Genomic DNA, 20,970 nt, shown 5'->3' on the forward strand with positions numbered 1-20,970 from the left:
TTAAATCATTTTTGATTAATTCATTTGCCATTGCTACTTCCTGGAGTTTCTTTTGGGGAGACTTCTTCTGTTTCATCATTTTGGGTAGTCACTGTGGTGGCTCCAAACAGCAGGGCTCTTCCCCTGTGCTGTCCAGAGAAACTTGTGTTGGTGGGCTGGGCTACAGTCAGACCTGATGTCTGCCCCAGCCCACTGCTGGGGCCACAGTCAGACTGATGTGTACTTTATCTTCCCCTCTCCCAGGGGCAGTGGAGTGGTGTGGCCCCTGTCTGGGCTACTTGCTCACTGCCAGGCTTGTGGTGCTGCTTTGATGGGATCTGGTCAAGGGCGTATTACATGGGGTGGATCTGCAAGGTGCACAGTGGCGGGAGGGGCAGCCTAGCTTGCTTTGCCAATGGTGGTCCCCTGTGGGAGGGGCCCTGCAGCACCAGGATGGAGGCTGACCAATCAGAGAGATGGATCCACAGAAGCACAGAGTTGGGCGTTTCTGCAGTGCAAGCAAGTTGCGTGACGGGAAGTGGTTCCCTTTTGGAGTATGGCTGGGGAATGGGAGAGGGAGATGGCCCTTCCCAGAACCTTTTTCCCCTGCCGAGCTGAGCTCTGCTTACAGGGCTCAACAACTCTCCCTCCCAGCATCCTGTCACCTTCCCTGCTCTCTGAGAGCAGAGCTGTTCACTTTTAACATTCCAGATGTTAAGTCCCACTGGCTGTCAGAACTCATGCAGTCCGGCCCCTCTGCTTTTGCAAGCCAGACTTTAGGGGCTCTGCCTTGCCTGGTGGGCTGCCCCTCCACTGCCCCGGCTCCTTCCCGCCAGTCTGTGTAGCATGCACTGCCTCTCTTCCCTTCCTGCCCTCTTCTCTGGACCTCTTGTCTACCCTTGGCTCTGGAGAGTCCATTCTGCTAGTATTCTGACAGTTTTCTGGGTTATTTAGCCTGGTGTGGGTGGAATCTAAGCGATCAGCAGGATGAGGTGAGCCCAGCATCCTCCTACACCACCATCTTTACTATCATGCCTCCCATTGAACTCTTAATACCAGTTAGTTTCATCTTCTTCAGCTATCAGTCATCATGGCCATTTGCTGTCTCTGCAGCCTAGTCTGTACCATGCCTGAAAGCTTAGCTCTTCCAATTGCTCTGGTTGTTTAATGCTGCATAATAAACCACCCAAAACAACTCCCACCATTTATTCTCCTAAATCTGCAAGGTGGTAAGAGTCAACAAGAACAATTAGTCTTTGTTTCATGGCATCTGGGACCTCATCTGGATAATTCAAATAACTGGTCCTGGCGTGGTGGACGACTGGCCAGATATCTCTTTCTCCTTGTAATCCCAGTTTCCTTCCCTGTGGCATCTCCACATGGTCTCCCCAGCCTAGGGACTTCAGAATAATAGCTGGACTGCTTATAATGCTGCTTGGGACTTGAAGAGCAAGTGTTCCAAGAGGTCTGTGTGTAAGAGTTCTCGTGATCCAGACTGTGAAGCCCAGATAATCAGTTATAACGTGTTGTATTGGTCCAGCTAATCACTATGCCCAGCACAGATTCAAGCAGAAGGAAATTGGACTCCACCTCTCACTGGGAGAAATGACAATGTGTGGCCCTGTTTAATCTGTGACAATATTTAAAAACAATGTCTCTGGCTACTAGCTCCTTTCCTTCTATGTGCCAGTCACTTATTTTGTTGTGTCTACTGGTGGAGACCTCTGTTCCTTTGTGCCTCCATCTTTTTCCTGTCTGGCTTTACATCCCCACATTCTAGCTTGGACTCTGTACTGGTTCAACACTCTGTGTCCCTATCTCTTTAACTTCTGTCACAGACTCTCAAAGTCTCAACTCTGGAGCAGTCCAACCAATAGTCATTTCTACTCTTCCATAGGCTGTTGAGATTCCTGAGGATATTACATGCATTAGTGCTCTGGGGGATGTTGGACTCCTCCCCAGAGTCATGCTCCAGACTTACACTCTCCATGGCCTCAGTAGCAGACCTTTCTCATTCATGCCTCCTGACAATAACCCTCTCCCCATGTCACCACTTCTTTCTTCATTCTTGGCAGATGACCTAGTTTCATATCTCACAGAGGAAAATGGAGGCTCTCTCAACTATGTGTCTTGTTCAAGACCAACAGATTGGAATCTGAACTCCCTTGGTGATTTCCTGTAGCTCTCTCAGTGAGCACACTGATGGAAGGAGGGTAGTCCTTCCTCCTGTCTAAGGCTACTCCTCCTTTAGTGCTCTGCTCCATCTCCTGCCTCTTCAGGAACTTTGCTCCATCACTAATTCCTTATCTTTCCATTCTTTTAATCACTTTTCCCTATTATGAAATAGGAATATCAACAGAAGCAGCTAATATTTATTATTTACAGTGGTTCAGGAACCATGTAAGCACTTGACACTTGTAACTATTAAATACAACTATATATAGGCAGTATTATTAGTATCTCCAACTTGCGAATGAGCAAAATTGGATCCCAAGAAGTTGAGGAAGGTGCCCAGCTGGTCTGGCTCTATAAGCTGAGCTATAATACATGAACTTCAACACGTGCTGCCACACCATGAGCACTAATGTCCAAAATAAAAACCAAAAATACTTTCTACATTGAACTACTTTTAGCTTTTGCCCTCTTTTTCTTTTACAAATTTCTCCAAAGAGTTGTCCTCACAAAATAGTGTCTATACTTCCTCCATCTTCAACTGCTCCCACCAGTCTACTGAAACCACCTGAGCATCCACAAGCCCTGAATTTTGATTTTGGTACTAACTTCCCTGTGGCACTGAATGTCTCTGACCACTTTGTGTTTAGTTATCCCCTCCCTTGAGTTTATCCTGGTTTTCTTCCTATGTCATTCTGGCTGTTCCTCCTTTGTCAGCCTTTCTCCCCCTTGCTCTTCTCTTAACGTTTCTCTTCTTGCTCCTCAGGCTTCCATCTGTGCTCATCTTCTTACCCTGCACAGTTTCCTGGGGTGAGCTGAGCTGTTTTCCATGCTGCCCTTACACAAACTGTTGATTACTCGCAACTGTATATGTCTGGCTCTGATTCTGCCCTGTGTTCCAGCTCTGTCCATGAAGCTGCTAGCTGGGGACCTGGTTGCCTGCTAGTCTGAGTCACCATCCTGAAGGCCAGGGAAAAGCTATGGAAAGTAGGCAGATTGACCATGTGACACAGTCATTGCCAGAAAACCAGTGGTGTTGCCAGATCAATATGTGAGTTGGTAGGAGCTGAAAGAGAAAGATTTGGGATGGTTATATAACCCTGCAGGTGGTTTGTGCATGAGGAAATGATGTTATATAAGAGAAGAGGATTGTTATTGGCTCCTTAGAAACCCCAAATGAAATATATACAAAACCATGCTGGTCTTTTTCCTGTTGCAAACTTGCTGCTTTTCTTGTTATCTTTGAACCAGTGTGTGGCTCCATAATCTACCTGGTCATCCAAGTCAAATTCTGGGTCATTTGCTCTTTATCACTTCCTACATCAAATTTGTTCACAAGTCCTGTGGATTTTACATCCTAATTATATTTTTAATTCACTCACATCTCTCATCACTTCTACTTTCTTCAGTCAGGCCATCACCATTGCCTATCAAGATTCTTCCAAAAGCCTCTTGACTAATTTCCCAGCTGCTGTCTGACTCTCCTTCTAGAATGACCTATCTGAAATGTAAGAGTGACCATATCACTCTCTCCTGCTTTTGGAATATTTCAACTACTCCCATTGCTTACTGAATGAAATCCAAATTCCTTAGCATGGCTTTATTACCTGACTCTTCATTACCTATCTCCTGACTTTGTTTCTCCAACTGTACTCTTTCCAATTGGGCCCATATACCCTAAGCCTGAACTCTTTGCAGTTCCTTGGCATTTATTGTCTCCTGATCTTTTGCATAATGAAACTTCTTCTGGGTCCTAGTCTGGTTAACCCCCCTCTGTCTGTATGGCACTACTCTGGGTCACCTTCTAAAAGCCTTCTCTGACCAGACATTATGGATTAGGCTGTCCTTTTCTGTGCATCCAAAGGACCCTCAGCTGGGGGAAAGATGTCCTCCTCCATGGAATTGTCGCTTCCTGGAGGGCAGAGACTGGATTCTATTTCTCTCTATACACAACTGAGCATAGATTGTTTGGCTAACTCCTTCCATCCCTTAAGACCTTGCTTAGGTATCCTTCCCTATTCCCAGGTAAAATTCATCACCTTTTCTATAGTATTTCTGGACACTGTATGGACTTCATTTTTATTGATAATATCAACTGAATACATACATATGTATTGGCTTCATGCTACCTACATTACTGCTGATGGGAGGTTTTATTGCTGTTAATCTTTACAGTATCCCTGCAAATACAGTTTGAATTTTCTAGAGGAAGAAACTGTTTTTGAGATACTGTGATAGATGCAGAAAATATGGTATGAACAAAACTGATAAGACCTTGGCCTTCTTGAAGTTAATAGTCTTGTGGGAGGGACAAACATTAAACTAAAAATTTGATAAATAAAAAGGACCTGTCTTGATGGGCGTGGAGGGCATCCCAGAGGAGGTGACCTGTGAACTGAGACTAGAAAAAGATACTGAGGGGGAAGAGTTTCAGGCAAAGAAAACAGGATTCTTTGGTTTGCATGTATGTCCGTCCTCCTAGACTAGTATTGTGGTTGGTTCATTTGTGTATCAGCAGTATATGTACTGTGCAAAAGTATGCATATGTGTGTATATATGTATATGTGTATCTCTAGTACTATGTTAGATAGCACATGGTAGGTACTCAAATAATGCTTACAAAACATATTTGTGGTTTCAATAAACATATCATTTCATTCCTTACACGAAGAACTATAAGGTATAATACAGATAATTAACTTCTTTGAAAAGAACAACAACAAAACAGAAGTGGTTTACTGACTGTCCTGAGGCCACAAAGAGGAAGAGCCAGATTCTAAAAAATTTTTTTTTCATATTTATTTTTGAGAGAGACCTACACAGAGGACAAGCAGGGGAGGGGCAGAGAGAGGGAGACACAGACTCTGAAGCAGGGTCCAGGATCTAGGCTCTGGGCTCTAGGCTCTGTGGGGCTCGAACCCACAAACTATGAGGTCATGGCCTGAGCCGAAGTTGGACACTTAATGACTGAGCCAGGAGCCCCTTGGCAGAGCCAGAATCTAAAACCAAGTCCCTTTGTGGTTAGTCTCCACGTCACATCTTCTTATTATAGTGGTTCACCTTCTGGTTACTTCTACTGTCCTTCAAATACTCTAAAACAACTGTGGCCATAGGAAGCTGAATCTGCATGTGGCCACAGAATCTCAAAGATGCACAATATCTCACTAGCAAAGAACCTAATCTATTTGGGAGCCTTTGTCCTGCACTGGCACCAGGCAACTTTTTTTTTTTTTTTTTAAACCGAATCCAGAAGCCTGGTTTTTCTCTGTTGTAAACCAGCAGGTGTCACAGTTTACCCAAGAAGAGCACAACAGGGACTTTATGGCAGCTGCTGGTAGACCCCAGGGAGTCTGCCTGAAAGGCCAATATAGCTGATCCTGTCATTGTTCATCTGGTTAACTACCTGGTAATCCACCACTCCTTGTATTGAGGGGTTGTGGCAGAAGAAGTCTTCCAAAGCCTTGGCAACTTGATTATCCTTTTCTTTGGTCAGGGCCTATGTGGAGCTTCTGGGTACCCTACATGCACTGTGCTTTCTGTCTTTGTATCCTACATTCCCTGGGCACCTCTTCTTGCCACCTCAAGGGCAGTGCCTGAGTGACCTTGGCTCTCCAGTTCTTTTCGTTAATATAGCAGCCAAAGTCAAGCCCAGAGATCTGCTTTGCAACTGCCCTGTACAACTCTGTCTTTTATTATTGATTATTAAAACTCTTTATCCCTCCTTTCCAAGGGCTCCTTTGACTAGCCATGTTTTCTTGTTTGCTCATTCTCATTGCCCCGTGGGGCGACCATGTTTGTACACAGGATTCTCTTGTGTCTCCTGACTATGTCTGACTGCATCAGAAAGTATGTTTTAGAGAGGTGGTAGGGCTTCAGCTAAGAACTGAAAGATGGAGAAGATTCAGGAAGGCTGAGGAAAGGGCGGTGGGGAAGAAGGAAGGAAGGCAGGAATTGAGAGTAGAGGGTTGGGGATAGAATGAGTATAGTACATGTGCAGTGTAACCAACTGGCTTGGCTGGCATTAACTAGGATTTTGACAGCAGTATGCAAGTGGCCATGAGAGGAAGAAACAGATTGCAGAGGCCTCGAAAGTCCATCTGGATCCATATTCTGGGCCCAAACCCTACCATGAACATGAACAACCCCATGGTGGAGATTAGGGTTGCACATTTTGAGTGAGGGGAGGATAACAGAACTAAAATTATCAAATAGCAGTGACTATTGTAGCTGCTGTATGTATGTCACTTACACATATCAGGAATACATTTGCTGGCAAGAAATAGCAAGTTTAACTTGCAGTGGCTTAAATAAAGAGGGGCCATTTTCCCCCCACTTATGAGAAATCTGGAATTTGATGGATTCAGCATTGGTTCAATGTGTTGATGACGTCTCTGTTGATGTCAGGGCTGATGATACTGATATTCTCTTGGCCACAAGAAAGCTCCTGCTACTCCAGACATCTTTGTTCAAGGAATGAGGAAGGGGAAAAAGAGAGTCAGCCTCATCTGTCCCTTTTATTAGGAAAGCAGAAACCTTTGCAGAACCACTTAAAGTCTTCTGCTTCTATGCTATTCCCCATAACTGTGTTATCTAGCCACCCACTCCTCGCTGAGAGGGAGCCTAGGAAAGTGAGGGTTAAGCTCTTTCAGCCTCTAAGGTGGAAGGTGCTAAGTGACCATCAAACAGTGTCTGCCACAATTATGCTCACGCTAAAACTTGACAGATGTCAATATCACTGTCCATTACAAGTGAGAAAATTGAAGTTTCATAAAATACCTTGGCTAAGTAACACACCTAGTATCTGGGAGAGTTAGAATTTAAATCCTGCATATTCTGATTTCAAAGCCCTTGCCCTTCACGTGAGCCCTGGCAGGCTCAATCTGCCCTTGAACATTGACATCTCTGCTGGCCCTAAAGGCAAGCTCCTCAAAATTCTATAGATTGGAAGTGTGAGAGGGAAAATGTTGGAATCTCAGAAGATTACTTGGCTTTCTCAGGAAGCCAGGGTTCCTGCAGTGTTGCTGGATACAGGTGGTGGATGGAGGAGGTGTAGAGAAGGGAAAGCAGAAAATTAAGCCCTTGTTCTTTGTTCTCACTGGCACCTAAGTAAAGTTAGACCGGCAGCTCTGGGAGAGGTGTCTGTTTTTGAGGAGAGAAGAAAAAGACCTAGAAATCTGATCTGTTAGGCTGGAGGCATTGCTCTGTGAAAATACTGCAGCATACTCAGGCTCTCTGTTGTTTCTGGAATGGGTGGCTGACAGGCCCCAGTTCATGAGGGAGCCCATATAGGAAATAAAAGGTTTAGTTAAGTTTGACTAAATGACATTTCCTACAGAGCCAAAAATGACAAGTACTGATTTCCCATCAATCACACCTTAGGTGACTATTTTAAAAGCAAATTGTCCCTCTTGAAAAAGGAAAGAAAGAACATTTCTGGGTGTGGGTTTTTGCCCTGCATGTGGCTATTTGGAAGACTTTTAGAAATTGAAATGCCAGATTCTGGGAGGGAAGCAGCCAGTATTGAGGTTTGGCTCAAGATAAATGGATATTCCTGGCCTGGGGAAGGAAGTCACTGGAGAATCCCAGCCTCTCCTGTCTGGCAAAGACACAAAGCAGCTCTTGGACATTAGCTGACACTGTGTTTGATTTCAGCCAAAGCAATCCCCAGTCTGCTCAGGCTTTCAAGAGAGAAGTTTGAGGAACAGTCTCCTTTTTTCCTTGCACTGACAGATCTCAAGATGCATTTCAATTCTCCTTCCAGTGAATGGCATCAGATCTAACCAGCTCCAGGGTCTCTGTCTCCATTTTGTTTCAACAGTTGTGTTTGATGAGTAGCTTCTTGAAGATTGTGGAGGCCTTTCGTGGGCCAGGGCAATGGCAAGAAAAGAGAATTTTGGAGAAATGGTATTAAAGGAAAATACAAGTCCGAGGAACTGTTTAAAAGACTCCTTGAACCTTTTGTTTTTAAGCCTTGTATACTTAGCTCTTCCCCCCACAGGCTCCAGTCTCCTTCCTAACCTGCTCTTCTGCAAATGTTTGGTGTCTTCTCTGCCCTCTGAGAGCCTGCCTTGACTTTCATGCTTCTGGGCTTTTGCTTTTCCCTCTGCCTAGGGTTCACTGATCTTTATACTCTTCCTGGAAAACACATTTGGGACTCAACTCAAATGTCACCCCTTGAGGAAGCATTCTCTAACTCTTATGCACAGGGAGTTAGTCTTTCCTGTGGCTGGGGCATGGTCTCAACTGTGACAATATACCTAAGAGAGCAATGGTTCTCAAACATTGCAAAGAATTTTCTGTGAGTTTGCCCCAAATACAGATTCCTGGGCTCCAACCCCAGAGTTTGTGACTCAGTGTATGTAGGGTAAGACCTAGGAATCTGCCTTGTAAGCAGGAACACAGAAGATTCTTATAAACCCTAATATTGGAGCTCATTGTTCCACATGGGGTGTCACCTGACAGTATAATTATTTGTTTTAGGTGGTCTGTCTATTCTGCAATTACACTAGCTTCTCTGGGCACAGACCAGTATCTCCAGTGATAAGCACAGTCTAGCACAGAGCAGGCCCTCATTATTTTAGGGACTGAGGGAAAAAGACTAACATTTTAATGGTTTATTGCACCTCATTTTAAAGCTTGTTTATCTTGATAGGGAGAAAGACCAACGGCACAGGTGTGGGGGAGAGAGCGAGAGAGTGAGAGAATCCCAAGCAGGCTTTGAGCCATCAGCACAGAGCCTGATGTGGGGCTTGATCCCATCAACTGTGAGATCATGACCTGAGCAAAAATCAAAAGTTGGACCCTTTACCAACTGAGTTACTCAGGTGTCCTTACAGCTCATTTTACCGATAAGGAAATGAAGGCCCATGGGATGTACAGCTGTCACTCAAACCCAGGCTTGAGTTTGGTTACGTTTCATGTACAAAGATAGTTTGTACAAAAGGATAAAAATCCTAAAATATAAACACTCGAGGGGACCTTATCTTGGTTCTGTTTATGCCTCTATTGGGTTTTAGGCTAGATTCTATCTAGGCTATTTCTACCCCCATCCCTGAAGTTATGTACTAGGTACATTTTGAGTTTCTTTGGAAGTTCCTCTCAAGCCATGCCACCACCCAAGTCAAGAAAGGATGGAACAATGTTGTATGAAGTGCTTTCAACTCCGTTGTTACTGACCCTGAACTGAATATCAGATTCTCTCTCCAGAACTTGATGCTCCAGATGTTGTCAGATGGGAACTGGTAAGGGAGCTGTGAAGTCACATTGCAACTAGAGTCAGCACCATGGCAACACGGTGCTCCATGCAAGTTGAAATTAGGAGGTTTTAGGAAGAAGAGAAAATAGTTCATAGAAAAAGATAAAGGAATGTAATAAGTTTCTAGCAGAGACAAGAGGCCATGTTGCTTCAGAGAGTGATGAAAGAGCTGGACAAAGGAGCAGCTCACAGATTTTCCAGTGTGTATATGGCTCGGCTGTGTTTCCTGCCCTTGCATTCTGTAAAGTACTTCTGATTCCTTATAATCAACCCTCCTCATCTAAAGCTAGTTTGAAGCTGTTCCTTAAAACCTAAGTCAGTGAGCAAATGAAAGACTCACATACAGTCTTGGTATAACTAAGGCCATCTGCTGCCCCACTTCTCTTTGCTATTGAGAGGTCCCTCAGAAATCTGCCATCTTGCATCTAATTTCAATAAATTCTGACTTCTTTTCTATCCAATTCTGGGCTAAAGTCGTTCTTTCTCCCTTTGCTGGCTTGTATGTTTACATCTAGTCTGGGTTCCCATGAAATTTGAGGAAAGTTGAGAATAAAAGACTCAAGTTAATTTGCATTCCAAGCTTAACGATGTCTTCAGGTTTGCTGCCTTTACTGAGAATCTCTGTTTGTAGGCGAGAAGCCCAACAAGTGAGCCCTGAGCAGGCAGAACCCAGTGAAATCCAGGCTCTCTGTACAACAACTTCTACACTCAGGCTAATTTATTTGTACATCAATTATAGGTAGACTTGAGCCCGTGGAAGTCAGTGAGGAAACTGTGGACTAACTTGGCCAAAAGATATATTGAATCCAACTAAGCTTTATCAACTAATTTGTCAATAAATTAACCAATCCATCAAATCTGCACAAGTTCGTTGACTGACATAGCACTGATTCAATAAATCATTGTTCCTGGAAATAAGAGATGCTAGAGGGGAAACTATACATTTAGAATCTGATACACTAGCCTTGCAGCATATACCATCATTTCTTCTTGCGTGAATTTAAGAAAATTTGCTTATCCCTGAGCCTCAGTTTCCTCATCTGTAAAATAAATGTATTGAGAATTGCAATATATAATGTAGGAAAACAGCTAGCAGTATGCTCAGCACATGCTAAGTGCTCGTTATGTTTATTTTCTCTCCCCATATCAGTAACTTAGGCTACATAAAAGCCGAAATTAGCCTCTTCTATTTTCTCACTTAAAGCTATCTTCCGAAATAGCTGCCAACCAATAGCTGAGTTGACACCTGGACCAGCTATAGCATGATAACACCAGTCGCTTACCCACAGTAACTTGATGTTGCTGCCCTCATAAATTCTAGTGCTGTACTGTGGACTCTCCTTCATGATCTCTTAACCTCGAAAGGGCAGAATCATTCCTGCTCATAGGTTTGTTGTGAAGAATGCATGAGAAAATGGGGAGAAATTGTTAGGGAATTGTAGAGGCCTCACAAAGATTGGCTGAAGGTGGGAATGTCTCTAGTTGGCCTGAAGCCAAGTTAGCTGCCTTTGCAAGAGCAGCCAGGATGAGGGAAAATCTTTATTTTTGGGCAAGGTATTCCCTCAACTTCTCTTTATTTATATAAATTAGGTTTCAGATGAAAGACAATGCATTAGTTACATTAGCACTGTTGATAGCAATGATTAATGAACTTCCATTTGGTTAGTCAGCTCTGAGATTGAGGAATGAGTGGCAAGGGAGAAAGGAAATAGACACCCAAGGGAGGGGTACTATTTCTGTATTCATTAGTTCACAAATTCTTTATAAGTTTTGATATTACTACTTTACACATCAGATAGAGACTCAGGTTGAGTTGCTAGTGAACTTCACATAGGGGATAGAGATAGAATTTCAGTGTAGGCTTGTTTGACTTTAAACACTGTTTGTCCCAGTTACTCTTGCTACTAATAAATAAATTTAAAACTTAGTAGTTTAAAACACCCATTGTAATATGTTCATAGATTCTGTGGGTCAGCAATTCCAGATATGGCACAGTGGGAATGCCTTATCTCACCATCAATGAATAGTGGTGACTTTATGGTTGGGACTGGACTCCTATGAATGCAACCTCACTTCTATGTTTGGCAATCTATAGTGGCCATTAGTGTGGACCTTAGCCAGCGATGTTGACCAGAACACCTACAGGTGGCCTATACATGTGGCCTGGACTTTCTAGTGGTATGGTGGCCTCAAGAAAGTTGGACTTCTTAAATAGTGTCTCAGTGAATAAAGCAGAAGCTGTATCGCCTTCTCTTATTGAGCCTCAGAAGTCCAGCACATTCTGTTGGTTATAATTAAGTTACAAGCCTGCCCAGTTTCAAGGGAAGGGGACAAAAATCCCTTTCATGGAAAGATTTTCAAAGGAGCTGTACTCATTTTTCTTTAATTTTCCTATAGCTTGGTAGGATAGCTGTGACATATACTTTGATAGAAGATGGCAGGTCATTTACATCCATTTTTTTTTTTTTTTTTTTGCTTCCCACTGTTGCCTAGGACCACCTGTAAGTGGTAAAGCAGCAGGTGGGACCACAGGCCAGGCCTCATTTGAAGGCTGACGTGCCAGTCAACTGACTTGACATGTTCCGTTGTTTTTATAGGCTTTGCCAAAGTATGTAAGACTTCTGAGTTCTGGTATACGTTAGCAACAGGAGCTAGAAATCCCAGTTAAAGCTGCCAACAGAGGCCAAAAAAAGCAGACAGTCTTTCTATTATCTGGAAGAAAAGTTTAATGTATGGGAGGTGGACTTTGCACTGGTGATAACCGGCAGAAATAATGAAAAGAACATTATAAAGGTCACTGTTGTCAGCCACAGGTAAAAATAATCCCCTGTCCAAGAAAAGGAAAGTCCACAAGCAGAGTTGACAATAATAGCAGTGAATGTAATAGTCCTAAAAGAATATAACATGTGGGGAACAACATCTATGTGCCACTCTCTGTGCTAGATACTGAAATCACCTCATTCTCCAGTGACTAGGACATTTCCTGTTATTTGAAGGCAGTCGATGAGCTGCTTTCTTGAGTGACTTAAAGACCATAAAGAATTTAATGCATTACAGGTAACTGCGTTTATGGTAAAAATTTTCAATGTGCAGAAATGAATAAATGCCCAATCCAAAAATCTGCCCTACTTTACTCCCATTGTAAATCACCAAGTTGAAGTTAACTGAGTCATCTTTTTCTATGGTAGAGTTTTCTAACCTATGACTAATTTTTTCAGCTGCCATCTGAAAAAGAACAGAGAAAGAGACATTTATTCTCTATTTTTATATGTAGCAGGGCTAAGTGGTTAGGCAAAGTCAGAAGCTACCGGGTGATATAGGATTTGTGGAGAGCTTGCTGGACCAAAGCAAGACAGGTAGATCAGGCTGGACAATGAGCTAATGCACAAACAGAGATTGAGAGAACAGTGGCAGTCAAACCTTGTGTCTGTGGCACATTGTTGCCCCAAGTGAGCGTATTCTGAGTTACAAATAATCTAAAATACTCTGACACAGCAGCCATGAGGAATTAAAGAAGAGGTAAAATGATCTTTCTGAGCAGGCTTGACTCAGATGCTATGCTTCAGTGTGCTGCCAATCTGCTTTGTGTTGATGGAAGTGATTTCTCTGCATGAAGTTGTTCTAGTCATTGAAGAAGCTGCAAGAAGGTATTGAGAACTTTGAAGTGAGCATGGAGCAAATGCTTGTTGAGATAATGATGAATCACAGCCTTAGATTTCAGAGTCATGAAGATCCTGATACAGATATGGGCAGCAGTGCTGTCCTCAGTCTTAGTGCAGGATGAAGCTGGAGAAGGTCCTGGACTCTATCCTGGACTCCTTTTTTCCATACCTTTCTCTCTTTAGGATGTGCAGTATTGACTGATCTGTTTTCTTCAAGTAATGAATGCTGTATCCATCCACATGACTTTTGCCCTCAAAATGGTCATGAGCTTTGTCTTTTTGGTGTAGGGAAAGTAGGCTGAAACTCTGACGACTTTCTGATTCTACTTTGTGTTTCTGTGTAAGAGATGTTATAATAGGCCTAGCATATCTCTTTACCTGCAAGTGCTCTCTTCTAATTTAGTTGGGACATGCTGGAGATCCTAGACTTTCTGGTTGAGACTAGTAGACCCAGTAGTTTATTACATGAAGCTCAGAGGCCAAAATGGTATGTGGTATTTTTTTTTCCTCAGCAAATGTTGCCAGCTTCCTTGCCACAAGGTGGGGGGGAGTGAGAATATAGATGGATGAACATAGATTCCTGCCCATTTATCATGGACTTGATTTGATTTAATTCCATTAAAGGTCATCAGATTACTTCCTCTTCCCTCCCATCCCAATTCATCCCATCCCCTTCCATTCCGTCTTTCTCATTCCATTTTGTAAGCTCCGTATAATTGATGTGGATGAAAAATTTTACTCTGCAACAACTGTTCTGTTCTGTTTATTGAACAACAAACAGAAGTTTCTCCTATGGATATAACACTGCTAGCCATCCTAGGATACACAAAGATTAGTAAATCACAGGCAGCCCCTTATGAAAGTGACTTGGGAGATTTATCAAGCTATCCTCAATTTCACCCACTCCAAATCCCATTGTTGCTCTTCCTGATCTTCCTCTTGGAGATACCTTCCTCTCCTTCTCTTCCTTTGAAGCATTGTGAACAGAAGGAAGGCTGGCATCTTGGGTTCTGACTAGTTCTTATTTCTCTGAAGATCTAGAGTGTGTCCAATAGAAGCCACATAGTTGTCATTCTATATACTTTGTTAATTGACATCTATGTGTATTGAACACCAACTTGTGTGGTGTTGGGTAAGAGACTTCACCTCTCTGGCTCTCAGTTTCAGAATAGGGTGGTTTAACTCAGTTTGTGTTTTCCAGACTTTTGTAGGGATTCTGGATCAGGAGACCAGTTCCAATGAGATCAGACTCTGAGAGGATAGTACAGTAATTAGAGGACTTATGATAAATTCTTGAGAGAATAGCAGAATGGGGCAGGTAATGGACTATGGTGAATTTTCTTGGAGAATATGGTTTATGATTAACTTTATTGCCTAAGAAGAAGTAGGGGCCGTATCAAAGATTTTATTTATGCTATGTTGGTTTGAATAAATGAGTGGAAAGTACCTTAGTCAGTGAGAATTGTACACAATTTTTAATGCTCATACATTATGAAATGTTAGTTAAGCAAATTAAGATAGTTGAGACTAAAATTATTTCTTACTTTCTTCATGCATCTTAGGATGAATTAACTCCTGTAGCTGCACAGGAGAAGAGGAAGATTTTGGTGGATGTGGTATTAGAGGTGTTGAAAGTAGCTTCCATCTGCAAGGAAAACACCAAGAGTAGAAATAAATATGTATATACATAAATGTATATTTTTCACCCTGGGGGCTGCAAGAGAGACATGGGTTGTTGGTGTCTCTCCCTTCTTTGTTTTCTGGATCCAACAGACCACTTTGCTCTGTCAACCTGTAAATTCAATTGGGAATCGTACTATGTACCAGGCAGTGGAGGTAAATAAGAGATAGAGACCCCGTCCTCAATTATAATTATTTTTTATGCCCATCATGTTATAAATAATTACTTTATATGTATTAGCTCACATAATACACATTGAAAGTGAGGTACTATCATCATCTCCATTTTAGAGATATGTAAATAGAGGAACTGAGAAATTAAATACTTGACTAAGCTTTCAGAACTACTAAACAGGAGGGGGAGGTATTGTCGGGACTTGAACTAGGTTTTAAATCTTGGCTCCAGAGCCTAGCCCTAAACTATACCATACCATACATACATACATGCCACACACACACACTATATATACATACATACCATACATGCATATATTCTGAGGCTACCAAGAACTTGAGTGTACAATTCAGTTAAAACACACTGGTAAGTTAGGATTAAAATTGGCTATAAAGCATCCAGTAGGTAATTTATAAACCACTTTGCAGCACTGATTTTCTTTTCCCTTCTGAGCCTTTGCAAAAGTGGTTCGATTGTATGAAAAGCTTTGCATCTACCCAAGGCTGGCACTCTTTTTTTTTTTTTTTTTTTTTTTTTTGTAGGTAGTTAGAAGAGTGTTTTGTTTTGTTTTTAAACTTTATTTTTTTATTTTTTTAAATTTACATCCAAATTAGTTAGTATATAGTGAAGCAATGATTTCGGTAGATTCCTTAATGCTCCTTACCCATTTAGCCCATTCCCCCCTCCCACAACCCCTCCAGCAACCCTCAGTTTGTTCTCCATATTTATGAGTCTCTTTTGTTTTGTTCCCCTCTCTGTTTTTATATTATTTTTGTTTCCCTTCCCTTATGTTCATCTGTTTTAAGACTGGCACTCTTAAACACTTTTGAGGTATAATTTACATATGACAATATAACCAGGTCTTAGGTACTGGCAAATAAATACACTGGTATAGCCACCACTGTAATAATGAACATTTTTATCACTTAAATTCTTTTGATACATTAATCAACTCACTGTCTACACTCGGCCTGGGTGATCATTTGATTTCTATTATAGCTTAATTTTGCCTTTTCTAGAGTTTTGTATAACTGAAATCAGATAGTGTGTACTCTTGTGTCTGGATTCTTTTACTCACCATAATGTTTTTAAGATTCATTCATGATGTTGTGATGGGTTTTTTTTGTGTGTGTGTGTGTGTTTTTCCTTTTTGGTGTTACTTTATTACTGAATCCATTGCATGAATTTGTCATACTTTTAAAATTAATTCATCTGTTGATGGCTATATGGGACATTTCTAATTTTGGATACTATGAATTAAAGCTTCTTTGAACTTTTTTTGTACTCTTTTTTGAGAGTGGGGGGCAGAAAACAAGCAGGGTAGGGGCAGAGAGAGCAGGAAGGAGACAGAGAATCTGAAGCAGGCTCCAAGGCTTTGAGCTGTCAGCACAGAGCCCGATGTGGACTCAGAGACTGCAAGACCATGACCTGAGCTGAAGTCAGATGTTTAACAGACTGAGTCACTGAGGAGCCCCTGTTCCCTCTGTGATTACATGTTTTTTTTGGAGTAAGCATCTAGGAGGATTACTGGTAGATCTATGATTAACCAGATTGTTTCCTAGATTGTTTCCTAGAGTGCTTGTGTCTTTTGGGATTTACACCAGCAACCAGCCTGTGATAGTTCCAGTGGCTTCATAGTCTTAACAACACTTGGTATTGTTGGTCTTGTTAATTTTAACTATTCCAGTGGCTGTGACATGGTATCTCATTATGTTTTTGATTTGCATTCCCTAATGACTGATGATATTAATTATTTCTTCATGTGCTTCTAAGACATTCCTATATCTTTTTTGATAAATGTATGAGTCTTCTGCCCACTATTTGTCTAACTTAAAAAATCTATAGAAGTTCTTTACATATTCTGAATTCATTTTTGTTATATCTTTATATTATGATTTTTCCTTAATCTGGGCTTATCTTTTATTTTCTTAATAGTATATTTTGAAGAGAAGTTTTAAACTTGGATGAAACTCAATTTATCAATCTTTTCTTTTATAACTCATGTGTCCTGATTAACCTTGACTACACTAAGGATGTGGTGATATTTTCCTCTAGAAGTTTTATAATTAGAGATTTTATGGTTAGGATATCTTGAATAAACTTCAGTGTATTGTTTGAGGTAGGAATCAAGAATCAACTCGTACTATGTTGATACCAGAATTTTCCAGTAGTATTTGTCAAAAAGAATATAATTTCCCTATGGAATTACCTTGGAAGCTTTGTTGAAAATAAATTAATTGTGTATATGTGAGTCTATCTTTGATCTATATTCTTTCCTTTGGTCTATCTGTGTGTTCTTCACATATACCACACTGACTTCATTACTATAGCTTTATAGTAAATCTTGAAATCAGGTTGTATAATTTTTTTCATTTTTATTCTTCAAAATTGTTTTGGCTATTCAAAGTTGTTTAGATTTCTAAATAAAATCTTAGAATTAGCTTGCCATACCTCCTGAGATTTTAACTAGATGAATTTTGGCAGACTTGGCAATTTTACAATATTGAATCTTCCAATTTATGAATAAGATTTATTTTTCCTAAGTTAATTTGTCATCTTTAGTTTCTCTCTGTAATATTTTATAGTGAAGAAATCTCATACATTTTTGTTAATATATTCTAAAGTATTTTGGTTTTAGATGATATTGTAATTGGTACTCTTAATTTTCATTTTATAATTCTTGCTATATAGAAATGCAGTGATTTTTGGATATTGAACTTGTATCCCATGTCTTTGATAATTTTTCTTATTGATGGTAATAGTTTTTTTTTTTTTTTTTTTTTTTTGTAGATTCCTTAGAGTTTTCTATGTAAACAGTCATAATGTCTGTTACTATAGTCTGAACTTCATGCCTGTTACCTTTTTATCTTGACTTAGTATATTGGCTAGGACCTCTAGTATAATGTTGAATAGAAATAGCAAAGATGGACCAACATGTCTTATTTTCTAATTGTAAAGACATTTAGTATTCCACCATGATAACTATAGGATTTTTATAGATGTATTTTTTCGGACTGAGAAAAATCCTGTTTTCTTTGCTGAGGGATAAACATTTTTAAACACAAATACTTCTCTGCCTGTACTGTGATCATGTTCCTACCTCCTTTATTCTGTTTATGTAGTGTATTGAATTAATTAATATGAGCATTGCACCAACCTTGCATTCCCAGAATAAGTTTCAGTTGGTCATGATGTATTATCATTTTATATGTTGATAGATTTAATTTGCTATTAAATTGTTTAGAATTTTTGTGTCTATATTAATGAAGGGTATTTGTAGTTTTTCTTTTATATCCTTTTTAAAGATTTTTTATCATGATTTTGCTAGCCTTCTAAAATGAATTGGGAAGCAAATATTTTCTGAAAGTGAGGAAGTGTTTATTAATATGGTTAAAATTTTCTAGTTCTTGTAGTCTGGTAAGTTGTGTTTTTAAAAGAATTTATTCATTTTACCTAAGCAGTTAAATTAGGTTGCATAAAAATATAACCTCATTGTCCTATGACTGTAGGATCTAATGACACAGAGAATTTGCCCTTTCTCTCTCTCTCGAGTAATCTAGCCATGGATTTACCAACTTTATTAATCTTACAAAAAACTATTTTCTTTGTTGATTTCTTCAACTAATAACAGTATTTATGTCTCATTATCTTTATTATTTTCCTTATTTTACTTAAATTTTAGTTTATATTTCTAGGTTCTTAAGATTAAAGTACAAATCATTTATTTTATGCCTTATCTACTGCAAACATTAAGGCCATAAATTTTCCTTTGAGGACTGCTTTAGCTGCATCTCATTAATTTTAATATTTTAGAATTATTCCATTAAATATGTTTTTAAATTTTCTTTGAAATATCTTGTTTGACCTATGGGCATTAGATACATCTTGCTTCATTTTCAAATAGATGTACCTTTTTTATACAAAGTATTACTGACTTAAAATTTAATGTTAGGGTCAGAGCATATAATCTTTGTGATTTCAGTCGCTGAGTTTATAAAAAAAACAAACAAACAAAAAAACCTTTTTTTATGAGCCAGCATCATATGGTTAATCTTTCTGAATGTTTCACATGAACTTCAAAAGAAAATGTATTCTTTAGTTATTGATGGTAGTTCCGTAAACGTTGACATTACCAAATTGATAGTGTTGGTCTAATCTTCTGGGTTTTTCCCCGCCCCCCCCATTTCTTGCATTAGTTACTAAGAAAGGAATGTTGTAATCTTGAACTGTAATTACAGATGTGTTTATTTCACTCCTCCAACTCTGCCAACTATCACTTCCTAGAATTTAAATAAATGTTATGACTGTTAGGCCTTGCAGGTGAATTGATCTTTTAATCATAAAATTACCCTCTCTGATTTCACTCATTAGTGGAATTTAAGAAACAAAACAGATGAACATAAGCTAAGGGAAGGAAAAATAAGATAAAAACAGAGAGGGAGGCAAACCATAGGAGACTCTTAAATACAGAGAACAAACTCAAGGTTGCTGGAAGGGAGGTGGGTGGGGTATGGGCTAAACGGGTGATGAGTATTAGGAAGGGCACTTGTTGGGATGAGCCCTGGGTTTTATATGTAAATGATGAATCACTGGGTTCTACTGCTGAAACCAGTACTACCATGTATGTTAACTTGAATTTAAATAAATAAATTTAAAAAATTAAAAAAATATCCTCCTCTCCTTCTAATATTCTTGAAGTTAACATTGTTTAATACTCCAGATTTTAAAACATTAAAACTTCAGCTTTTTAAAAAAATGTTTATGGGGCGCCTGGGTGGCGCAGTCGGTTAAGAGTCCGACTTCAGCCAGGTCACGATCTCACGGTCTGTGAGTTCGAGCCCCGCATCAGGCTCTGGGCTGATGGCTCAGAGCCTGGAGCCTGTTTCCGATTCTGTGTCTCCCTCTCTCTCTGCCCCTCCCCTGTTCGTGCTCTGTCTCTCTCTGTCCCAAAAATAAATAAATGTTGAAAAAAAATTTTTTAAAAATAAAAAAATAAAAATGTTTATTTATTTTTGAAAGAGAGTGAGAGAGTGTTAGCAGGGAGGGGTAGAGGAAGAAGAGAGAGAATCCCAAGCAGGCACTGTGCTGTCCGCACAGAGCCCAGTGTAGGGCTCAAACTCATGAACTCATGAGATCATGACCTGAGCCAAAACCAAGAGTCAGATGCTTAACCTACTGAGCCACTCAGGTGTCCCAAAACTCCAGCTTGCTTATATTTAGGGTTTGTGTGGCATATCTTTTTCAAATCTTTGAGTGTTAATCTGATGATGTTTTATAGTTAAAGTATAATTCTTACAACATCATGTAGTTGGGTCTTGCTTTTTCTTGTCCCAGTCTATCTCTGAGTGTTTGTAGTAATTTCATGTTGTTTGGCAGAGTAAAGGTGTCTGTCATCTTTCTACATTGTAAGCAGAAGGAGAACTCAGGTGGGCTAATTATTTTTATTTAACTCAATTTATAAATTATCTTAATGTTTATTTATTTTTGAGAGACAGTGTGCAAATGGGGAAGCAGCAGAGAGAGGGAGACACAGAATTGAAGCAGGCTCCAGGCTCTGAGCTGTCAGCACAGAGCCCGATGCGGGGCTCAAACTCACAAACCACGAAATCATGGCCTGAACTGAAGTCGGCCGCTCAACCAACTGAGCCACCCAGGTGCCCCAAAAATTATCTTAACAAGACCTCATCCATGATCCTCTCAGGTGTGGGTAGGTATCCTTTCTTCATATTCCAATGAAGAAGTGCATTGTATACTTCTCCCAACTGTAGCGTTGTATCACATACCCTGCATTATACTAGTCTACTACATACTTTACTGTAAACATTTTGAGAAGCAACTGAAATTTGTTTAGTGTTTGTATCCTTGATACCTAGCACATGCCCTGGCCTAGAGTATGTACTGAATTTATAACAGATGAATAAATGGATAAATGGATGAATATTTTAAGAGATATAAAGTAAGCATGTAAAGAGGCACCTAGGTGGTTCCGTTGGTTTAAGCATTTGACTTCAGTTCAGGTCATGATCTCATGTTTGTGGGTGCAAGCC

General features: G+C 40.2%; 1 protein-coding gene and 1 long non-coding RNA gene across 5 annotated transcripts in view; one reads left to right on the forward strand and one right to left on the reverse strand.

Annotated features, from left to right (window-relative positions):
- The window catches only part of TMEM135 (transmembrane protein 135), a 460,344-nt gene that overhangs the window by 418,874 nt on the left and 20,500 nt on the right, over positions 1-20,970 (forward strand). The window lies entirely within an intron of this gene.
- Positions 14,521-20,970, reverse strand: part of LOC147576801 (uncharacterized) — a 51,786-nt gene continuing 45,336 nt past the window's right edge. For both annotated transcript variants that reach the window (XR_015241147.1, XR_015241146.1), the window contains one exon: positions 14,521-14,713. This is a non-coding gene — a long non-coding RNA (uncharacterized LOC147576801). The remainder of the gene's footprint in view (positions 14,714-20,970) is intronic.

The sequence above is a fragment of the Puma concolor genome, chromosome D1 (genome assembly GCF_028749965.1).
Source record: "Puma concolor isolate L17-30 chromosome D1, mPumCon1.1.hap2, whole genome shotgun sequence".
NCBI lineage: Eukaryota > Metazoa > Chordata > Mammalia > Carnivora > Felidae > Puma > Puma concolor.